This window comes from Bos taurus, chromosome 10, assembly GCF_002263795.3.
Source record: "Bos taurus isolate L1 Dominette 01449 registration number 42190680 breed Hereford chromosome 10, ARS-UCD2.0, whole genome shotgun sequence".
NCBI classification, from domain to species: domain Eukaryota; kingdom Metazoa; phylum Chordata; class Mammalia; order Artiodactyla; family Bovidae; genus Bos; species Bos taurus.
In genome coordinates, this window is record NC_037337.1 from 67,125,118 (window position 1) to 67,146,554 (window position 21,437).

Genomic DNA, 21,437 nt, shown 5'->3' on the forward strand with positions numbered 1-21,437 from the left:
TTAATGGCCTCTAAATTGTCAATTGAGAGGATAATTAGTTCTAATTTAGCGTTAATGCCATGAACATAGAGTAAGAAGCTAATTGACATGGCAGGCTACCAACTAGAATTTTATGAACTAAAACTTTTTATCTCTTGCACAACAGTGAGTGAACTCATTATGCAAGTGCCATTTAGGAAGAAAAACTACTTTGCCTGCGGGTGTTCTGTACCTTGTGGATGAATCACTAATGGCTTGGCGAGGGCTTTGATGGTCTAAATAGAACAGTTTACCTTTAAACCAACTTTGCAGAAGTTGGTCTAAAAACCTATAGGCATATTTGGTTGGCACATTTTTGCTTTCAATTGCATTTTTGTACCTACTAGATATAAGGAATTCCTATGGAAGCTGAACTTTGTACCAAGCAGGAGAACATCCAGTAAACCTAGAATCTAGATTCTAGTAGAATTAACAACACATTCACTGAGCAGTGACTATTTTGCAAAACAATTTCATGTATTTGATATCATTAGATCTTCAATTTGAATTATTGAGGTCAAGGCAGGTATTTTTATACCCATTTTATAGTTAAAACAACCAAGGTTCAGGGAGTTGAAATAACTTGTCTGTAATTATGTGGCTGGTTAAGTGATAGAGCCAAACCAAGGACTTGAATCTGTGACTTCTGTTCCAGAGTGTTTTACTCCTGATCACATCCTACTTTTCTCATCAGTTTAACCATATGATCTTCTTGTGTAATTTTAAGCAATTACCATTTCCTTAAAAATTCACAAAAATTACATAATCACAACCAGGCAAACTCATCATCTTTTTACCTTCTCACTCCCAGACCCCTGAGTTATCAGTACTGACTCTGTCCTCACTCAAAAAAACCCAAAAACTGTCTTAGAAAAGGAGGTAAAAATGATAGAAAGTAAAGAAAATCATGTTAAGGGGTGCTTCTGGCTTTTTTTTTTTTTTTTTTTTAAAGAAAAATTTAACTGCTGCCCAAGATGTCAGTTCTCAGTTTAACCCAGAGTAGTTTTTCAAAGATGAAGCCTTTTAGTTACATTTGCTGCCTTCTGGCTGGTCTTAGCCTGCGCTAGTCTACCAGAATTTTCTTTGGTCGAGTTTAGATTATTTGGCGCTTGCCTATCTGGTACACAATCCCTGGTTTGTGTTCAGGTGTTTTTCTTTTGACTGCGATTTACCTTTTCCATGCTTTACTGTTCCTTAGAAGCTCCACCAGAATGTAGCCAGGGAAACAAAGACAGGAAGATCTAGCAAGTCAGCTCTGCTGTGTGTGAGAGGCTCTGTCATGCTGTGGGCAGCGTAGAAGTCACTGGAAGATGAAGTCTCAGGGTTCCAAGTCTGTTCCTTTCATCTTTCTCTGCCCTCCTCCAGTTGCTCTTAACCGCTGGGAGATGAATTCTATCTGTGTCCTTCTGTTAGTTTATTTGTAAACTGCAGGTCAAAAAGTAATATTATATATAAAATCCAGACTGGACAATTAGTTGTTTCATGCAGAGGGAGAGCTTTAAAGGAAATCAGCTGACTTCCTGAGTTGCTGAATGAAGTGTGAGTTTTAGTTTCTATCCTGTTAGGAAATGACATGTGAATAGAATACTTGTATGAGCAGGCTTTTATTTTTGTCAATGACTGGAAACTTGTAAAATAAAAAAAGAAAAGAAAAGTCTGTTTATTTTAGCATATCAAGATTTGTTTCTGGGAAACAAAGGCAGAGATGGCAGTTTCTGAATCCTTTGGTGGTCTCCTTCCTGAAATTCGGTTTCTTCTCTCCTTCTGCCTAGAGTTGTCGGGTTGCCATAGCAACATGACTCCTCCCCCACAACCTGTAAGATTAACTGGATACAGATTTAGCAGCCAAGTGAGCCCAAGATCAAAATCCAAATTTAGGACACTAATCACAGAAAGTGGGAAGTCTGAGGCCAAGGACCACTCTGCGTCCCTCCATGAGCAGCACGTGGCATGATGGATGTTGCGTCCTGATGGCATCCATGGCACTGCTCAGAGACCCCAGTGGCCATGGTGTGCTCATCTGCCACACTGCAGATGGGATCGCATCCAAGGTGAGAGTTGGATAAGTGTGTGGAGCAGGAGTATTTAGTGCAGTGGTGTAACCCTATCTCAAACACTACAACTGTGAAAGTCACGCATGAGATTCTTGGGCAAGGAATGATGGAGAAAGGCAGTGAGTAGGTGCTGCAAAAATAAAGGCCCTCTATGCCCAGGAATGCTTTCTAAGGGATTCTTAAGTGGTGATAACCGTAATAACAATTGCTCACATTGATGGAGCACTTGTGCTGTGCTTAGTTGCTCAGTCGCGTCCGACCTGTTGCAACCCCATGAACTGCAGCCTGCCAAGCTCCTCTGCCCATGGGGATTCTTCAGGCAAGAATACTGGAGTGGGTTGCCATTTCCTTCTCCAGGGGATCTCCCTGACCCAGGAATGGAACTGGGGTCTTCTGCGTTGCAGGTGACTCTTTACCAGTTGAGCTACCAGGGAAGCCCATATTTAAATGATATCATACAGTATTTGTCTGGCTTACTTCACTTAGTATGATAATCTCTATGTCCATCCATGTGGCCACAAATGGCATTATTTCACTGTTTTGGTTTTTTTTTTATGGCTGAGTAGTGTTACATTGTGTGTGTGTGTGTGGGTATTTTGTGTGTGTGTATCTCAATACACACACACTTATATACACACATACTACATCTTCATTATCCATTCATCTGTCGATGAACATTTAGGTTGCTTCCACGTCTTGTTAAAAAATGGGCAGAGGATCTAAACAGACATTTCTCTAAAGAAAACATACGGATGGCAGATAGTTGCATGATGGTCCACATCATTATAATGATTATCAGAGAAATGCAAATCAAAACTACAATGAGATACTACCTCACACTAGTCAGAATAACCATCATCAAAATGTCCGCAAACAGTAAACGCTAGAGGGGGTGTGGAGAAAAGGGGACCCTCCTGCAGTGTCAGTGGGAATGTAAATTGATGCAGACACCATGGAAAACAGTATGGAGGTTCCTTAAAAAAATAAAAATAGAGTTGCTGTATGATCTAGCAATCCCACTCCTGGGCATATATCTGGAGAAAACTCTAATTAGAAAAGATATATGCACCTCAGTGTTCACAACAGCACTATTTACAATAGCCAAGACATGGAAACAACTAAATGTCCATTGACAGATGAATGGATAAAGATGTGATGTGTGTGTGTGTGTATATATATATATATATATATATACACATACATACATACTGGGAGTTGAAGTCTTAACTCCCAGTGGCTATGAATGTGACCTTATTTGGAAATGAGGTCTTTGCAAATGTAATCAAGTTAAGATGAGGTCATTAAGGTGGGCTCTATTCCAATATGACTGGTGTCCTTATCAGGAGGGAAAATGCCAAGTGAAGAGAGACACAGGGTGAACGCCATGTGACGACAGAGGTGGAGATTGAAGTAATTGAGGCTGCAAGCCAGGGAACACCAAGGAAGGATTGACTGCTACCATCAGAAACTGGGAAGAAACAGGAGGCCTCTACCCAGAGTCTCAGAGGGAGTGTGGCCCTGCTGACACACTGATTTCAAACTTCTACTCTCTAGAACTGGAAAAGAGTAAATTTATGTAATTTAAGCCACTCAGTTCGTTATTGCCACCTCGGGAAGCTAATACAAATATGTTCTTACTGTACCAGGTTCAGTCGATACAGAGGCACAGAGTGATGCAGTAATATTCCCATTATGCTTCATCTCCCCTTTCCCATCTTAAGGACAACAGTTTGGTGGCTCAGATGGTAAAGAATCTGCCTGCAGTGCAGGAGAGCTGGGTTCGATCCCTGGGTCAGAAAGATCCCCTGGAGGACAGCATGGCAACCCACTCCAGTATTCTTGCCTGGAGAATTCCATGGACAGAGGAGCCTGGTGAGCTACAGCCCATGGAGTCACACAGAGTCGGACAGGCCTTAGTGACTGAGCATGGACACACGCAATGACAACGTGTCTCCTTTCTACTTGTGGATGTGTGCATTCATTTGTATATAACGGGACTGTATTATGTGCATTTTACTGAAACTTTTTCTTTTTAAAGCCTACATGTGTATCTTAGAGATCTCTTTAAGTCTTTAGCTTTTTAAAAAATTGTAAAATGCATATAGCATAAAGTTAACCATTTTTGAGTGTGCGGTTCACCGGCATTGAGTACACTCACACTGTTGTGGTGCCATCGTCACCAGCCCCCTGCAGCGTTCGTTTCACTGTAAAGCTGAGACTCTGTCTCTATTGAACAAAAATGCCCCATTTCCCCCCAGTCTCTAGCCCTGGGTAACTACTACTCTACTTTCTGACTTTATGAATTTGACTACTCTAGGTACCTCAAATAAGTAGAATGATACAGTATTTGTCTTTTTGTGTCTGGCTTATTTCACTTGACATATCCTCAGGTTTCATCCGTGTGTAGCATCGTCAGAATTTCCTTCTTTTTAAGACTGATTAATATTCCGTTTATATGTTTACATTTCATTTATTCATTCATCTGTCAGGAGACTCTTGGGTTGCTTCTGCCTTTTGGCTGTTGTGAATAATGCTGCGGTGGACATGTGGATACAAATATCTGAGATCCTGCTTTCAATTCTTTTGGGTATATACCCAGAACTGGAATTGCTAGATCATATGGTAATTCTATTTTTAATTTTTTGAAGACTTGCCATACTGTTTTCCATAGCAGCTGCATCATTTTACATCCCCACCAGCAGTCTACAAGGATTCCAATATCTTCACATCCTTGCCAACACTTGGGTTTTGTTTTTTTTAATAGTAGCTGTCTTAATGGATATGAGATGATATCTCATTGTAGTTTTGATTTGCATTTTCCTAATGATTAGTGATATTGGGCTTATTTTCCTGTGCTTATTAGTCATTTGCATATCTTTGGAGAAAAGTCTATTTAAGTCTTTGCCCATTTTTTTTGGTAATTGGGTGGTTTATTTAAGGAGCTCCTGTGGATGGACATTAAGGTTGTTACCACTGTTTTGTTTTTTTTTTTAATTAGAAGCAGGACAGAAATATATAATCCTGCAATATATATCACTTCACATGTGTACAAGTTTATATTTAGAATGAATTCTTAGAAGTAGAATTGCTAGGTCAAATAGCTCTGTATATGCCTTGAGGTATTGATTGATTTAGCCAGCTGGCTGTCTGAAGAGGTTTACCACAATCCATAGTCCTAGTTAGAGTGTATAAGGGAAAGTGTGGGAGAGAGGGACAGATTACTTCAGACTGAGTGATCACGGAAGGTGATTCCGTGGATGTGACGTTGAGATTAAGTCCTAGATGCTAAGACAGAGTCAGCCCTGTAAGATCTAGGGTCACAACAGCTGAGGTTAAGCTATAAGGCAGAAGTGAGCTTCGTGTGTTCCAAGGCATGAAATCAGACCACTGTGGCTTAAAGCTGGTGAGTGAAAAAGAGGGTGCTATGCTGTGAGTTGGCCTGGAAGGCAGGGTTCATATAGGCCCTACTCAGGAGCATGCTCTAGATGAATGGAAGCCAGAAGAAGGAATAACTTATGATGAGATCGCTCTGGGCGTGAGGTTGAAAATAGACAGTTGAGGGCAGATGGAGGGATGCAGGAGATTAATTAGGAGCTACTGCAGTGACCCATGTGAGAAAGAGCGTGGTGCCTGCGTGCCGGGGTCGTGGTAGAGATGGGAGCAGTGGCGCCTGCAAGATTTGCTAATGGATTGGACACAAAGAACTCAGGAGCTGGTTTGTGGGCAGAGGAGAGAAAGACAGAGAAGCCTCAGGATGATGGTGGCCTCTTGGTTCTGTTACTCACTAGAGGCATGACTTGGGGCAATAATTTCACTTCTCTGTGCTTCATTGTTCTTTATAAAATAAGAGTAATTTCAGCATTCTCACATGATGGTTCTGAATAAATGACTTAATATGTGTAAAATGCTTTTAGTCTGGGACATGTTGAATTTGAGACGTTTAATATATCTCCAAGTCCAATGTTGAATAAGCAGTTGAATGTACAAGTCTAGAATTCAAGAGAGTGATTAGTTGTGGAAGTTTAAATTTGATTAAATTTGGAAGTTGCTTGCCTTAAGTATCATCTACGGGGCATGAGATTGTATGAGATTACCAAGGGAGAGGGAGAAGATAGGGGAGAGACAGGGACTAAGAACTGAGTCATTTTAGTATCAAGAGTCAAAGAGTAGTGTAGGAACTAGCCAAGGAGGATGAACTGGAGCCAACAGTGAGGTTGGCCGAAAGCTAGGAGAGAATGGAGCCCTAGAATTCAAATGAAGAAGGATCATTAAGGAGGAGAGAATGTCCAAAGCTTCTCATGAGTCAAGTGAGTGTTTTACCTCCTCCCACACGGAGAAGAGATCTGACCGTCAGTCCTGTGTGTCTGCACAGAGGAGAGTGGAAGGAGGCTTAGTGGATGCAAAGCTGTCAGTGGCATCCTCGGAAGATAAGGGAAGTCTCTTCCTCCAGCAGTCCTGGCCCTCAAGAAGAAGAGAAATGAGCAGAGGTGGAATGTAGCCTTGTTAAGGACATAGGATGACTTCTTGACCCTTTTTTTGACACTGGTTGTCTGAAGTAGGTTCTAAATGGCCTTTAAGGATTTCCAGCAGATGAAATTTCTTTTCCTTTTGTTTGATGTGCCACTGAGGATCTCTTGAATTCTTGAAATTTTTATTAAGAATTCCTCGTATACCAATAAACAATGCCCAGACTCAATAGCCTCTGCTGACACATTGTGATTATGTTTAAGGAAGGTCTTGGGCAGCAAAACAGCTCAGTTATTGCAGAGTCCCAGTGTTGGTCGCTTTTTGCCAAATGGTCACCATTCATACATCCTTCCTTCCTGGAAGGGATATAAATCCCCAAGCTATTTTTGCTCCAAGGAGATTATGGCACAACATATGGAGTCTTCACTCTCCAGGAGCAGAAGCAGAGTCTTGTCTTTGCTGGAGCAGGCCACTTGGTGAATGCCACAGGTTTAGGGCAACTGTCATCCTCGTGATTCATGGGTGACTGTATCAGGGAGCCGCAGCATGGAGCAGCTGGTCTGAGGAGCATTCTAACCTGATGTTTCCCACAGTGTTGTTCATGGCATTTGCCCCATTTGTGTTACTAAGATGGCTCGATTAATCCTACCCAAATTTCTGTGTATATTAATATTTTACCTCGAACCTATGCAATAGCATTTTAGAATATTGACATTCTGAAGGTGACTATTTGGGGATGGGTATTATAAACTTTCGGGGCTTCCCAGGTGGCTCAGTGGTAAAGAATCTGCCTGCCAATGCAGGAGATACAGGAGACGTGGGTTCAATCCCCGGGTTGGAAAGATTCCCCTGGATTAGGAAATGGCAACCCATTCTAGTATTCTTGCCTGGGAAATCCCATGGACAGAAGTGGGCTACAGTCCGTAGGATTGCAAAGAGTCGGACATGACTGAGCATGCTTGCACATTCAGTTATAAGCTTTTATGGATAGTCCCTCTTAACACAAATGTGAATAAATGTGAAAGAAAAAGAGAAGTTATAGTAAATTATCAAAAAGACTGTTAAATTTCCTGATTTAAAAGCAAATTCATCTATAAGTCAAAAGTTTCAACCAACAAGGACCTACTATATAGCATAGGGAACTATCCTCAATATTTTGTAATAACATATAAGGGAAAAGCATCTGAAAAAGAACATATATGTGTGTGTGTGTGTGTGTGTGTGTGTATATATATATATAGTGTATATATATATAAAAGCACACACACACACTTTGTGCTGTGCTGTACACCTGAAGCTAACACAACATTGTCAGTCAACTATACTTCAATAAAAATCATCAACAACAGAAAAGCTCAGTTTTCCTTACTATTCTTTGAGCAGTTAGAAAGGTTTCCGTGGGAGATTAAGCTGAAGAATTGAAACTTTTGAACTGTGGTGTTGGAGAAGATTCTTGAGAGTCACTTGGACCACAAGGAGATCAAACCAGTCCATCCTAAAGGAAATCAACCCTGAATATTCATTGGAAGGACTGATGCTGAAGCTGAATCTCCAATACTTTGGCCACGTGATGTGAAGAGCCAACTCACTGGAAAAGACCCAGATGCTGGGAAAATTTGAGGGTAAGAGGAGAAGGGGACAACAGAGGATGAGATGATTGGATGACATCATTGACTTAATGGACGTGAGTTTGAGCAAACTCTGGGAAATAGCGATGGACCAAGAAGCCTGGCATGCTGCAGTCCATGGGGTTGCAAAGAGTTGGACATGACTGAGTAACTGAACAGCAACGAGGAGATTAGGCTAGTCACTTATTGTTTCAGGGTAGAGGATACTTTGAGTTCTAATAGAATCCTGAAATTAATTTCTGTTATCATGAAAACTATTTATCATAATTCCTAGCCAAGCTAGAAATTGAAGAGTTAGTTTTATTTTCTGGATCCAGTGTCTACTGATGTTATGGCAGATAGACATGTAGCCAATTCTATTATAAATGCTATTATTGAAAAAACATCCCTCTCTGTATTAGAAGGGTTGCTTTTACCTTTTGGCATTTACTATTTGTTAAAATCTGACCAAGTTGAGGTTTATTAACCTTAGGGCACAGAATCCCATTTCTCTCTAAACGTCTGAGCGAGGCTCACACACTAGAGGAAGGGGCATGGCTTAGCAGCTGTGTGGACTGTGCCAGCTGGTACTTATTGACCCCAGCAATGACTTCAATCTGTCTAAGCCTCTGTTTCTTCATCTCTGTTATGGGGGAAATAACCTGCATCACAGAGGCATTGTGAGAATTGGATTAAATATTTCACGAGAAGCTCTTAGCACATTGCCTGGTGTGTGGGGGCGTGGAATATATGGCAGCTATTATTACTGTTGTCGCGGTGATCTCCTCTACCCTGCAGTCTTGAAGCTGCAAGACAAGAAACACTGTGGTTGAGCCTTGGTGAAATATCTCAGCATCTTTGTTTCTTAGGTGTGTCACGTGCTTGTCTAAAGCGTCTTGCTCTCCTCTCGCTCTACCTTCTCTTCCAGTGGAGGCATCAGGGTCGAGAGTGAGGGGACAGAGTGGGGAACCAGCCTTGCACGTGCGGGCCAGTCGTCACGGCCACTGCACTCTGGGTCACGTGAAGCAGCAGCTGCCAAGGTGGCCTGTTGGGGGAGGAGGGCATCAGTGGTTCCCTCCTTCCCGCTCAGATAGCTCCTCTCCCTCTCAGACTCTGTCCGCACTTCTCTGCAGAGCCTGCTTCCCCACGTTCAATCCTGCGGTTTTTAGGTTGTTTCTCCTTTGCTTTGGGATTGCCAAGAGGCCAGCTCATATCACAGCACATCCATTTCCTCAGGATGCCAGTCGTGCCTGCTACTTGCCTGTGTTGATTAGATGTTTTGAATGTCAAGTCGGCATTGATTAGAACACACACACACACGTACATCTTACATGCTACCGGTTTCTAGTTCTAAAACATCTGACTCCTTGATGAGGATCTAACATGAAGAGATCTAACATGCTGCTATTGACAAACTTCCCCTTTAAAAGTGCCAAATCCTTGCGATTGTGTTTATTTTCATAGGATCTGTTTGGCCAAAAAGTCTGCATAAATTAGCTAATTAGAGCAAAGTACTTGTGTTTGATTTAAAAAAATAATCATAAACTTTGCATTTTGTTTTCCGTGTGCCTTCAGGTCACCACGTGCAGATCTGGTACCCCAAGAAGTCAAGGCAGAGGATGGCTTCTGTTTCCTTCCCCCAACTAAGCAAGACCACGTACCCTTTCCTTAGACTTATTTTCTCTTCCCTATTCTTCTCCTTTCCTTCCTATCTCTGTCTGCCTCTCTGTGTCTCCTTCTGTCTCTCTTTCTCATAACAGTATATGGCAGTTTTTGTGTCATGGATTTCCACCTTTTACTCTGGTTTGTAAATTTGTTTAATGACCATAAAGATCTGGAGCTAATCCCTGAAATCTCTTATCTCTGTTTGGGATGTAAGAGGTCCCAATTGACACAGAATCAATTATTTATTGATTTAGAAGGAGAAAAAAATAGAAAACAGCAAAGGCATTGTCAGGATTTATAGATCTCATTTTGGTTGATGGGCTCTAAGACAAGTCTGTTTGGGGACTCACCACAAGGGAAACTGTTCCCAGCAGAAGGGGCTCCTTTTCTGAGTTTAGACTCTTCCGGGGGGTCGTTTGATTGTGAAGAAGCTGGCGGTTTTGTCTGCAGACTTTCTGGTTTCATTAGCAGTCTGGTGGTGACAGCTAGCTCTAGCTGTTTCCTCTTGTCGTTGCTCACAGGAATGGTGCTGAATACTCAGAGGTGGCACAAGGCTTTGGGATGGCAGCAGCTTCATCAGTGTGCCCTCAATTGTCACAGTGGCAGGTCGTGGCTCCGAGAATAACACTGCTGATTAGTGTGCCTGGTGCACTGGGCAGGCTGTGGGGGAAATGCCACGGTCTAATCTCTGTTGATTTCCCAACAATTACATTCTCTTTGCTTCCTACTGGCCTTCACCTTCCAGGCAGACTACGTTTTGTCTTCCATTATAAAGAATTTCATTTTGGTCTTTCCCACTAGGGTTCTCCCAGGTTGTTTTCAGTGTCCGTAACTTCATTCCACCCCTGCTCTTGAACTTCACCACTCTGTGTTTCAACCTTTCAGTCCTGGTGAATAAAAGTCTGCTTTTACTTCCTGATGCCTTTCTCCTTTCATTCAACAGTCTATTGAAAAGAAATGTACATGCTCAGAGGGAATTGCACTGTATGATGAATTAAAATGGGGATAGTAGTTACGTCTTGGGGCTTCCCAAGTGGCACAGTGATAAAGAATCCTCCTGCCAGCGCAGGAGATGCAGAAGACATGGGTTTGTTTGATCCCTGGGTGGCGAGGATCCCCTGGAGTAGGAAATGGCAACCCACTCCAGTATTCTTGCCTGGAAAATTTATGGATCGAGGAACTTGGCAGGCTATATAGTCCATGGAGTCGCAAAGATTTGAACATGTTGAGCATGTGCATGTCTGCACGCGCGCGCACACACACACACACACACACACACAGAGTTACTTCCTAGGGTTATTGTTAGATTGAACAAGGTAAAACATAGAAAGTTCTCAGAATAGTTTTAGATACCTGGCCTTCACTCAGTAAGGGCATCATCATTGTCACCTCTTTGTTCATCACCAGCATCACCAATAATTCTGGGTCTATAGGCAGAGACCACTTGTAATTTTGATATTATGATTGTATGTGGCCCTGCATATCACAGCAGGTCTCCTCTGAAACTCATTTCATGTGGTACCAGTTTTCCCTTATTTTATTTTGGATTTTCAAGGAGTAGTCTTCTTATAGGAGAAGGCAATGGCACCCCACTCCAGTACTCTTGCCTGGAAAATCCCATGGGTGGAGGAACCTGGTAGGCTACAGTCCATGGGGTCGCAAAGAGTCGGACACGACTGAGCGACTTCAGTTTCACTTTTCACTTTCATGCATTGGAGAAGGAAATGGCAGCCCACTCCAGTGTTCTTGCCTGGAGAATCCCAGGGACAGGGGAGCCTGGTGGGCTGCCGTCTATGGGGTCACACAGATTCGGACACGACTGAAGCGACTTAGCAGCAGCAGCAGCAGCAGCAGTCTTCTTATTCTTTCTTTTCTGTACTGTTTTACCTCGCTTATTTACTTACTACATCAGATTTGACAAACCATATTATAAATTAAACTGAAGTTAATCTGTAGAACAACATAGTGTGATGGCACATTCCCCTCTCCATTTTGCATATGATAACATTTCGGATCAGAGAGAGTACATGTGTTGCTTACCATAACTAGCCAATAAAAGGCATCTCCAAGATGCAAACCCAACTCTTCTGACTCCAAGTCCAGTGCAGTTTCCATGAGGAGCCCTTTTTGTGTGTGTGTGGAGGAGCAATAACATTTAATTTTCTAACCTAGGCTTTAATTAAGACATCAATAAATTTTGAGTTCTTGGATGGTAGATATTAGTTCTAAATGCATATTAATTTATAAAATAAGATATTAATTTCTAGAATGCATAAATCTAGTCATTTCCCAGCACTATGGCTTGGGCTACTTACCAGGTTTATTTTCTGATATCTCACAGCAGGTAGAAGACTAAATGAGGCTTTGTCTAGGCTGTAAGAGTAGTCTTCAGTTCAGTTGCTAAGTCGTGTCCGACTCTTTGTGACCCCATGGACATGGACTGCAGCATGACAGGCTTCCCTGTCCATCTCCAACTCCCAGAACTTTCTCCAACTCATGTCCATCGAGTCCGTGATGCCATCCAAGCATCTCATCCTCTGTCGTCCCCTTCTCCTCCCACCTTCAATCTTCCCAGCATCAGGGTCTTTTCCAGTGAGTCAGTTCTTCGCATCAGGTAGACAGAGTATTGAAGTTTCAGCTTCAGCATCAGTCCTTCCAATGAATATTCAGGACTGATTTCCTTTAGGATGGATCTCCTTGCAGCCCAAGGGACTCTCAAGAGTCTTCTCCAACACCACAGTTCAGAAGCATCAATTTAGGGGAGTATGATACATGGGGACACTGTGAGAAGTACTAGGTATTATCTGAGAACTGGAGGTGGGTAAAGGTGACACAGAAACAAGAGCTGGTTCTGCAAACCAGGTATAACTTCTGCCCTCAAATTGGTCTAGCCTTGGCTGTAGAAGAATCATTTTGAATTCATCTGATGATGACCTGGCCCCAAATCCAGGAATGTCTTTGCCCTGCTACCTAGATAGCAATGGAAACCAGGTTCATTCATTCATTTATTCATTCACTGGCAGACTTTTATTCAATATTAGCTGTGTGTCTGGTGCTTTGTTAGTCACAAAATAACAGGGATGAAAGATCCTATCAAGTGGATGATCCAGCTTCCTGGCGCCTGGGTAGGGAGAGGAAGGAGCGAGGGGAGGAGAAAGAGGAGAAAGGGCAGAAATTCAGATGAAGAGAAAAGCATTCTGAATCAAGGAGGAGGCAAATCTGCTTTAATCAAACCTGCAACTCTTGCCTTTCTGAGCGTGGTGTCATAAGCTGGTGAGCACTAATAAATACTAGGAGATGTATCACACAGTGTCACTGGCCTGCCAGAACCTCTAAGTGATGGAGAGCCCAGCAGTGAATCCAGCAAGCAGTTGGAAAGCCCTGGACTGTGAAGGAAAACAACCCCCTTTCCTCAAAATCTCAATGCAATGTACTGATTCAACTGTATCTTTAGTTCCTCTAATATCTGAATAGGAAAGCATGTGTTCAGGAAGAATAAAGCATTGAGTCAGCAGCAACTGGGTAAAAATCACATAAAAAACAGGCAAGGGCAGGGGTGTCAGAACCTTGATCCAAGAACTCTATTCCTTATAGAAGATATATATACATATTAAAATGAAGTGTTATTCAGCCATAACAAATGAAATCCTGCCATTTTTGACAACGTGGATGGATTTACGGGCATTATGCTGTGGGATAAATGAGAGAGAGACAAATATCATCTCACTTATGATTTCACTTACATGTGGAATCCAAAAACAAACAAAACAAACTCAGAAAACAAGATCAGATTTGTGGTTACCAGAGATAAGGGTAAAGTGGGAGGAGTGGGTGAAATGGATGAAGGTGGTCAAGAGTTACTAACTTCCAGTTATAAGATAAACAAGTCTTTACTATGGCCTGTAGTAAAGGCCATAATGGGGGAGTAGTGTACAGCGTGATTACTATAGTTAATGTTGTTGTTTAGCCACAAAGTCATGTCCAACTCTTTTGCGACTCCAGGGACTGTAGTCTGCCAGGCTCCTCTATCCATGGAATTTTCTAGACAGGAATATTGGAGTGGGTTGCCATTTCCTTCTCCAGGGGTTCTTCCCAACCCAGGGATCGAACCCAGGTCTGCTTTATTGCAGGCAGACTCTTTACCGCTAAGCCCAGGGAAGCTGTACTTAAACAATACCGGAAACACACTAAGAGTGGATTTAAAAGTTCTCGGAAAAAAAGTTTGTAACTATGTGTGATGATGAATGTTAACTAAACTTACTGTTGTTCATTTCCCTGAGTGTGTGTGTGTGTATCATATAATTATGTAGTATAACTGAAATGAATAAAATGTTATATGTCCATTATATCTTAAAATTTTTTTGATGTGAACCACTTTTAAAGTCCTTTTATTAAATTTGTTACAATACTGCTTCTGTTGTTTATGTTCGATCTTTTGGCCGTGAGTCACGTGGAATCTTAGCTCCCTGACCAGAGACTGAACCTGCACCTCCTGCATTGGAAGGCAAAGTCTTAACCACTGGACCGCCAGGGAGGTCCCTCCATTATATCTTAATTTTAAAGAACTCCGTTCCCTGCTCTGTTGACTTTACTTCTGCTCTTCAAGAAATCTAATTTTGAAAAAAGAAGAACTGTAGGAAAGGGGAAAAAAGAAATATACTCTTCAGAATTGTTTGCCGTAATTGTGAAACTCACTGCGTAAGCTCATTATTGGTCTAACTCCATGCAAACGGATCGACTGTGAACCTTCTTGTCTATCTAGTAGTTGGTCACAGCCAGTGCATGCCTCACACCCATGACCGTTCGGCTTCAAAATCCAAAGCTGCTCCTTTGGCTTTGTTCCTAAACCAGACTTCTGCAAAGGTCTGCCCTTTGATGGAAGTACCAGCCTGGAGCTAGGAGGTCTCCTAGATCCGAAGATCTACAGCCTGAGCTTTCAATAGGTTGTTGTTATCATATCCAGAAAGCATTTTAAAACACCATCAAAATGCCTTGACAATGGCCTTAGATAGTTTGATTTCCATTTAAGCCGGTAGGCAGGGGTTGGTATGCTGTTTGAAGTTTCGTGGTGTTATAAGACACTCAGAGAAGTATGCGTGGCAAAGTATTCCAGGTATGTTTAAATTGTCAGTTATCGCTTACTCTGTTGTGCCTTCAAAGGGTGTTTGTATTACAGAGGTCACAGGGATTTTACACTTTTCTTCTTTACTGAAGAGAATAGTGGAAAACTACCTTCTCTAGAATTGAAACGAAATTAGTTACAGGTTTGTTTTCCTTTTTCACTTTTGGCTTAGAGAAGAGAGGCCTCTCCACTAGGGGGAAGGAGAAGAGAGGGTCTCTAATGGAGATGGGGGCCCAGGGAAGGGGCTTCACACACGCTGGGAAGGCAGGCAGGCCCACCAGGCACCCATTAGGACAAGCTCTCATTTTGGCAATGAGCTGGTGACACAGTCAGAAGTCACTTGGGTGATCTGGAGATTGGAGAGCAAACCATGATGACCAGCCATGATGCAGGGGAGGATAAAAAACGAAGTCTGTTTTCTATTTAGGAAACTTTGCCATTCCATAGGGTTTTCAAAAATACTTCCTAAATTCAAGCTTCTTTGTCCTACTGCTGGGAGAATGAGATGGAGAGGTGTGCCTTTTCTAAGGTTACTGCTGCTGCTGCTAAGTCGCTTCAGTTGTGTCCGACTCTGTGCGACCCCATAGACGGCAGCCCACCACGCTCCCCCGTCCCTGGGATTCTCCAGGCAAGAACACTGGAGTGGGTTGCCATTTCCTTCTCCAATGCATGAAAGTGAAAAGTGAAAGGGAAGTCGCTCAGTCGTGTTTGACTCTTAGCGACCCCTTAGACTGCAGCCCACCAGGCTCCTCTGTCCATGGGATTTTCCAAGCAAGAGTACTGGAGTGGGTTGCCATCGCCTTCTCCGTCTAAGGTTACTAACTTGTGGTAAAAACAGATTTTCTCAAAGGTGAGCCCTTGTTATTAAATTTCCGGGAGGATGCTATGGTTGTAATAGATTGAAAATAGCCAGGAATTAGTGTGGAAGGTTCTAAATTATACTGAGTTTATGAATTTAAATTTGACTTGATGATAGCTAGCTTAATATGTATTGAGTGCCAATTATGTGCCAGGCATTTGGCTAGATACTTGACATAAATGATTTCATTTAATCCTTACAGTTCCATTGAGTAGGTAGATATTGTTTTTAATTACAATATTACAGATGAGAAAAACAAAGCATAAGAGGTTATAATGTAGGGACTTCCTTGGGGGTCCAGTGGTTAAGACACTGTGCTTCCTCTGTAGGAGGCACAGGTTTGATCCCCGTTCTGGAAACTAAGATCCTACATGATCCATGGCATGGCTGATAAATAAATAAATTAACAATAGAACCATTCATTTTTAAAAAAGAGGTTATATGCAGTTAGTGACATAGTTAGGAAGTGGAGGAGTCAAATTTAGGCGGAAAACTGCTGAATCCCTGATTCAGCCTCTGTACAGGTGCTCTGGACAGACCATCATTCAAGCTCAGGGTTTAATTACAGTGTTCACCTTTAGTTATAAAGGAGTTATGTTTTTGTAACACTGTAGTAACTTCGTGATTATGATTCAGACCTTGGATTAACTCATGAGTGGTGTTGTAGAATCTATGATGGACAACACGATATGATAAAAAAAGGAGCATAAACCAAGACACCCAAGAAATGAGGATGAGCCTGGTTTCCAATATCAGGAAGTCTGAAGCAACAGGCAAATCCTTTAACCTCTCAGGATCTCAGCTTCTTCATTTACAGCTTGACTCAGTTGTACCAGTTGAGAACCTTTGTTTTCTGGTGGTCACATGCTCAAATGGTAGGCAAAGTTAGCTGAAAATGGTACCTAGAGTTATTAAGTAACATTCAATGAAAGGATATGAAAGGTTAGTGTCCAATAATATGAAGTATTTTTAAGTTAACTTATTTGATTTCTATCTAGTACAGTTAAAAGAGAGTTATACAAAATATCTACAATAATAAATTTGAATAGACCTCAAGGATTCAAAGGGAAAAAGTAATAGTCTTATTTCTCTGCTCCCAGCCCCCAGTCCCACTACCCAGATGTAACTAGTGTTGGAAATTAGCTCTGAATATACAGCTATGCAACACATCTTTTGTGTGAATTTATAAAAGACTCTGCTAGTTTCTTTAAATTATCTTAATTACAAAAACAGTATGTGACTATATACACTTGGTAAAAAAAAAAAAAAACCACCTTTGAACAAAACCTGTTTGTAAAAAAAGCACAAGACTTTATGCATACTGAATTTTATTTTCTTCCATCCAAAACTGAATCAGGTGCTCTGCTGGAGAATATATTTGAATTGTGAAAATATAACTGTCAACATTATGGAGGCATCAAAGTATTAAAGTAAGCTTTCCTTTTGTTTTAGATCTTTTAAAAAATGACAACAAAAGTCATTTAAGGCTTTCTTGCTTAAAAAAACTTTCACATGATGATTCAGGTTTTGAGAATCCAGAATACTTCTCCATTTCCCTCTAAATGAGTTTTGACTGTTAGGTATTATGTTTTGAAAAACCTCTGGAGAGGATTTCCTGTATCTCTCTTTTTTGTTTTTCATATAGCTGGTAGGATTTTGTTATATAATTCTGTGCTGCTTTTGTTTTCCACAACAATCAGAAGTAAAAATGTATTGGGGGCTTTCCTAAATTAGCTGCAATATGCTATCCTTTGTATTGTTACTCTGTGTCTCATCATAAATCAGTAACTCTTCCTGTAAAGTCCAAGTAAATTGAACCGTGTGATTTGGGGCTGTATGATATTGACTCTGTTCTATATGTAGATAGAATGCGTGATTCCAGGGTTAGCTCCTCTAAATGACCTTCTGTGCCTTAGAGCCACAGAGGTTCCCCCTTCGTGGGTTCTGCTTACATCATTAACAGCTCCACTAATTTTCACATCAGAGAGTCAAGTCTTAGTGAGGGAGGCTGAATCCATATCATGCAATTATACAGGTGAGAGCCATTTGAAGATAATATCAATACTTCCTGTCCAAGAGGAGGCCTAATGAATGGCTTCTCTGCTTGAGCTACCCCAGATTCAGGGCCCACCTCTGAATTCCAGCTACTGAGGATAAAGGGACAGAGATCTTAGGGATCCGAAAGTGTGGAATGTGTATACCCACTTTATTTGTTCACTGGGATGATGAACCTTTAAGCACTCAATGTAAAATAATACCCACATGTGCTTTCCATTATAAGTCTTTCTTCTCTCTCTATTATTGTTTTGTTTTTCAGATTTTTGAAAAGACTAGTATGATTAGTTATATCCTGCCCATTTAACCACTTTCCACATTTCACTTTTAAAATGAAATCATCTTTCTTGCATTTAACTAATGGAAAGTTATTCAACTTGCCAAGCGAGGTTCCACTGTCCCTGAAATAAATTTTCCAAAGAACTGGAAACTCTATGCAGCTTTTATACAAGAAGCAGAATGGAAATGTTCAAATTTATGTTACACTGATACATATTTTCCACAGTTTGATATTTAAGTAATATCCATCACATTGTATCTGAAGATACTCATTTGACTCTGTAAGAAGAGCAGTTGCATTCAAAATTTCTCTTTCATCTCACTTCCAACTTCCTCAAGGATTGAAATTTATTCTGTTTACAACTATTTAAAATAACTGATATCAGCAGCAGGAGCAGCAACTGACATTAGTGAGTGAGTGTCATGTATCAACCATTGCTAAGGGATGTACAGGTCTATTCTCATTTGATTATCACAACCACCCTATGAGGAAGACAGTTATTATTTTCTCTATTTTACAGATGCTTAAACTGAGAATGATGAGGGATTAAATAACTTGCCCAAGGTCCTTGGCAAGTAAGTGGCAGAACCAGAAGTCGGATGCAGGGTAATTCCAAAGCCTAAGTGGTTTCCCGCTATGCTACCACCCTTATTAAAACATACTCTTTAAAGAGTTCTTTATGCTTGGCATCATTAAGTCGACCCCACTCCCAAAAGCTTTCGATCTAAAATACTAAACCTTATTGAGCAGATAGTAAGGACGTAATAGCTGAGCAAGCACTGAAAGAGATATAAACTGAATTAGTATTCAATTCATGGAGTAGCTCTGCTGTTCGACAGAGTGCCCACCAGTCACATGTGGCCACTGAGCCCTTGAAATGTGACTAGCGCAGCTGAGGAATTATATTTTTAGTTTTATTAAATTTTAATTAATTGAAATGTAAAGAGCCACATGTGGCTAGTGGCTGTCATACTGGGCAGCATAGGGACGGAAGAAGGCAGTGGAAGGATTAAGTATTAGGAGGAGGAATGGAGCTGACATGCATGGACCCAAACTTGAGTGTAGAAAGAAGCCCTTCTCAGCCCTCTGGAAGGACACTTGTTACAGCAATATGAGGAAGCTAAGGGGCAACTGGAGGAGGTGTGGGATTTCATACGTGAGATGAGTGGGGCAGACAGACACAAGGCTGAATAGAGGGAACGAGAGCGAAGGGCAGACCGGGACTTCTGTGGTGGGGAACGTGGCAGGATTTGGCAGCTGACTGACTGTGGGTTGAAGTACAGTGGAGGTTGGCAGCTACTTCAAGGCTTCCAGCCTAGTGATGGAAAAACAGCTCCTTTCTGCAGTGTCTAATTTATGTTGGCAGAGGGACATCTAGCTTGAGATGCCTTATAGACAGTGTATCCTAAGGCTGTATCTGAGAAGCAGGTTGGTAGATAGATGAATAGATTTAATGTTTACATAGAGATAATATTTAATCCATGTACACAGAAAACATTCAGAGTTATTTAAAAAATAGTAGGATTTTAAATAGTAGGATTTAAAACAGCATTTAAAAAATAGTGGGAAAGTCAGTGACTGGAGTGGGGTGACTAAGGCAAAGGGTGGAAGGAAATGCAGTTAGAGTGGTAGTTTTTACGGGCTGTGGGGCTATCAGGAGCTGCCCGGTCCATGTAAAACTTTGGACTGTATTCTAAGTGTGATGGGAAGCCTTTGGAAAGTTTGAGAAGGCGAATAGGTTTCATTTTACTTTGTGAATGACCACTCTGAATGTAAGAACAGACTTAAGTGAAAGTATAAGGGTGGAACTAGGGAGCTTAGGTAGGTTACTCTAGTATTCTAGGTGAGGGATGCTGATAACTTGGACCAGCAATAACAATGGTGGACGTGGAGACAAGTGGTGGGTTCCGGAGATAGATTTTCAAGGCAGGATGATTCTGTTGATTGTCGGAGGAAATATGTGGTGTGAGTGATAGAAAGGAGTTGGGAGTGATTCTAAGCTTTTGCCATGAGAGTTACCGTTTATTGAGTTGGGGACTATGGAAGGAATACTGGGGGGTTTACAACCAAAATCAAGAATTCGGTTTTGGACATACTAAGCTAGAAATGCCCATGAGACATCTTAGTGGGACTGTCAAGTGGGCAGTTGAACATGTGATCCTGGAGTTGTCCCATGACTTGATGAGTTGTGGTTTATTAGGTTTTTAGGGGAAAGAAGGAGCTAGAAAAGGAAGAGAAGATGGACAAGAGTATTCACTAGTGGGACAGAGGTTTCAGGAATTGGGAAGTGGCAGGATCCTGTTTTGGGATGGACCCAGGAGAGGAATATGCCATTCCGATTGTGATGTTGTTGAAACAGAGAAGATGTTTTTGAAGAGATAGGCGTAGTGTGGTGGTGATCACTGGGAGAGCCCACCCTGGGAAGCTTTGGTGTGGTTCTCAAAGGGTGGAGAGGGGAGGGGGAGAGAGCAGGCAGGCAGAACTCAAGATTAGCTCTGTGCCAGCACCACAACGGGGTAGAAGTCGGGCTGTCACTTGACTTTGTCACAGTGCAAGGCAGTTTTTGCCTGTTCCTTGTGCATGAGAGCATTTTTAGGCTATTTAATCAAATTTTTATGCCTCAGGGCGGAATAACAGAGTGGGAAGTGTTGATTTAAATTGTTTTTTCAAGCAAGCATAAATGTCAGAATTTAGGAGAATTGTATGCTGGAAAAAGATTAGTTTATTTTAGAAGGGGGAACTTTTTTCCTTCTTTTTCTCATTTGCCTGAAGTATTTGTCACACATAATCATCTTGCCTGCTTTTATAATGTAGGATTTCCATTTACATGAAAATATATATTTCATATTTTTCCCATTAAAATGGCCAGTGTTGATATATCTGGTACTCATTCCTAGTCTGTTCAGACTTTTAGCCATTGGAAAGAACAGCTATTAAAAGGAACAAGGTTTTGTGTTATGATCACTGACTTCTAATGTACAAATGGGGTGATGGGGGGATCATCGAGAACTCTAAGGAGATGATTGTTACAGAGAGAGCTTTCTTGCCTTCCCACTTACCTCCTGTCTAGTAGTTCACGACAGGTCGACAGAAGAGAAGTGAAGGAAAGTGAGTTAAATCGGTCAGACTCACAACTTTTATCATATGAAACGGGGGTCCCCAGCCTTCTTGGCACCAGGGACCAGTTTTGTGGAAGACAGTTTTTTCATGGACTGGGGTTGGGTATGGGAGTGAGATGGTTTGGGGATGATTCAAGCACATTACACTTATTGGGCACTTTATTTCTATTATTATTACATTGTGATATATA

At 41.5% G+C, this 21,437-nt stretch overlaps 1 protein-coding gene across 6 annotated transcripts in view; it reads left to right on the plus strand.

The window, feature by feature from the left end:
- The window catches only part of SAMD4A (sterile alpha motif domain containing 4A), a 226,932-nt gene that overhangs the window by 62,054 nt on the left and 143,441 nt on the right, over positions 1–21,437 (plus strand). The window lies entirely within an intron of this gene.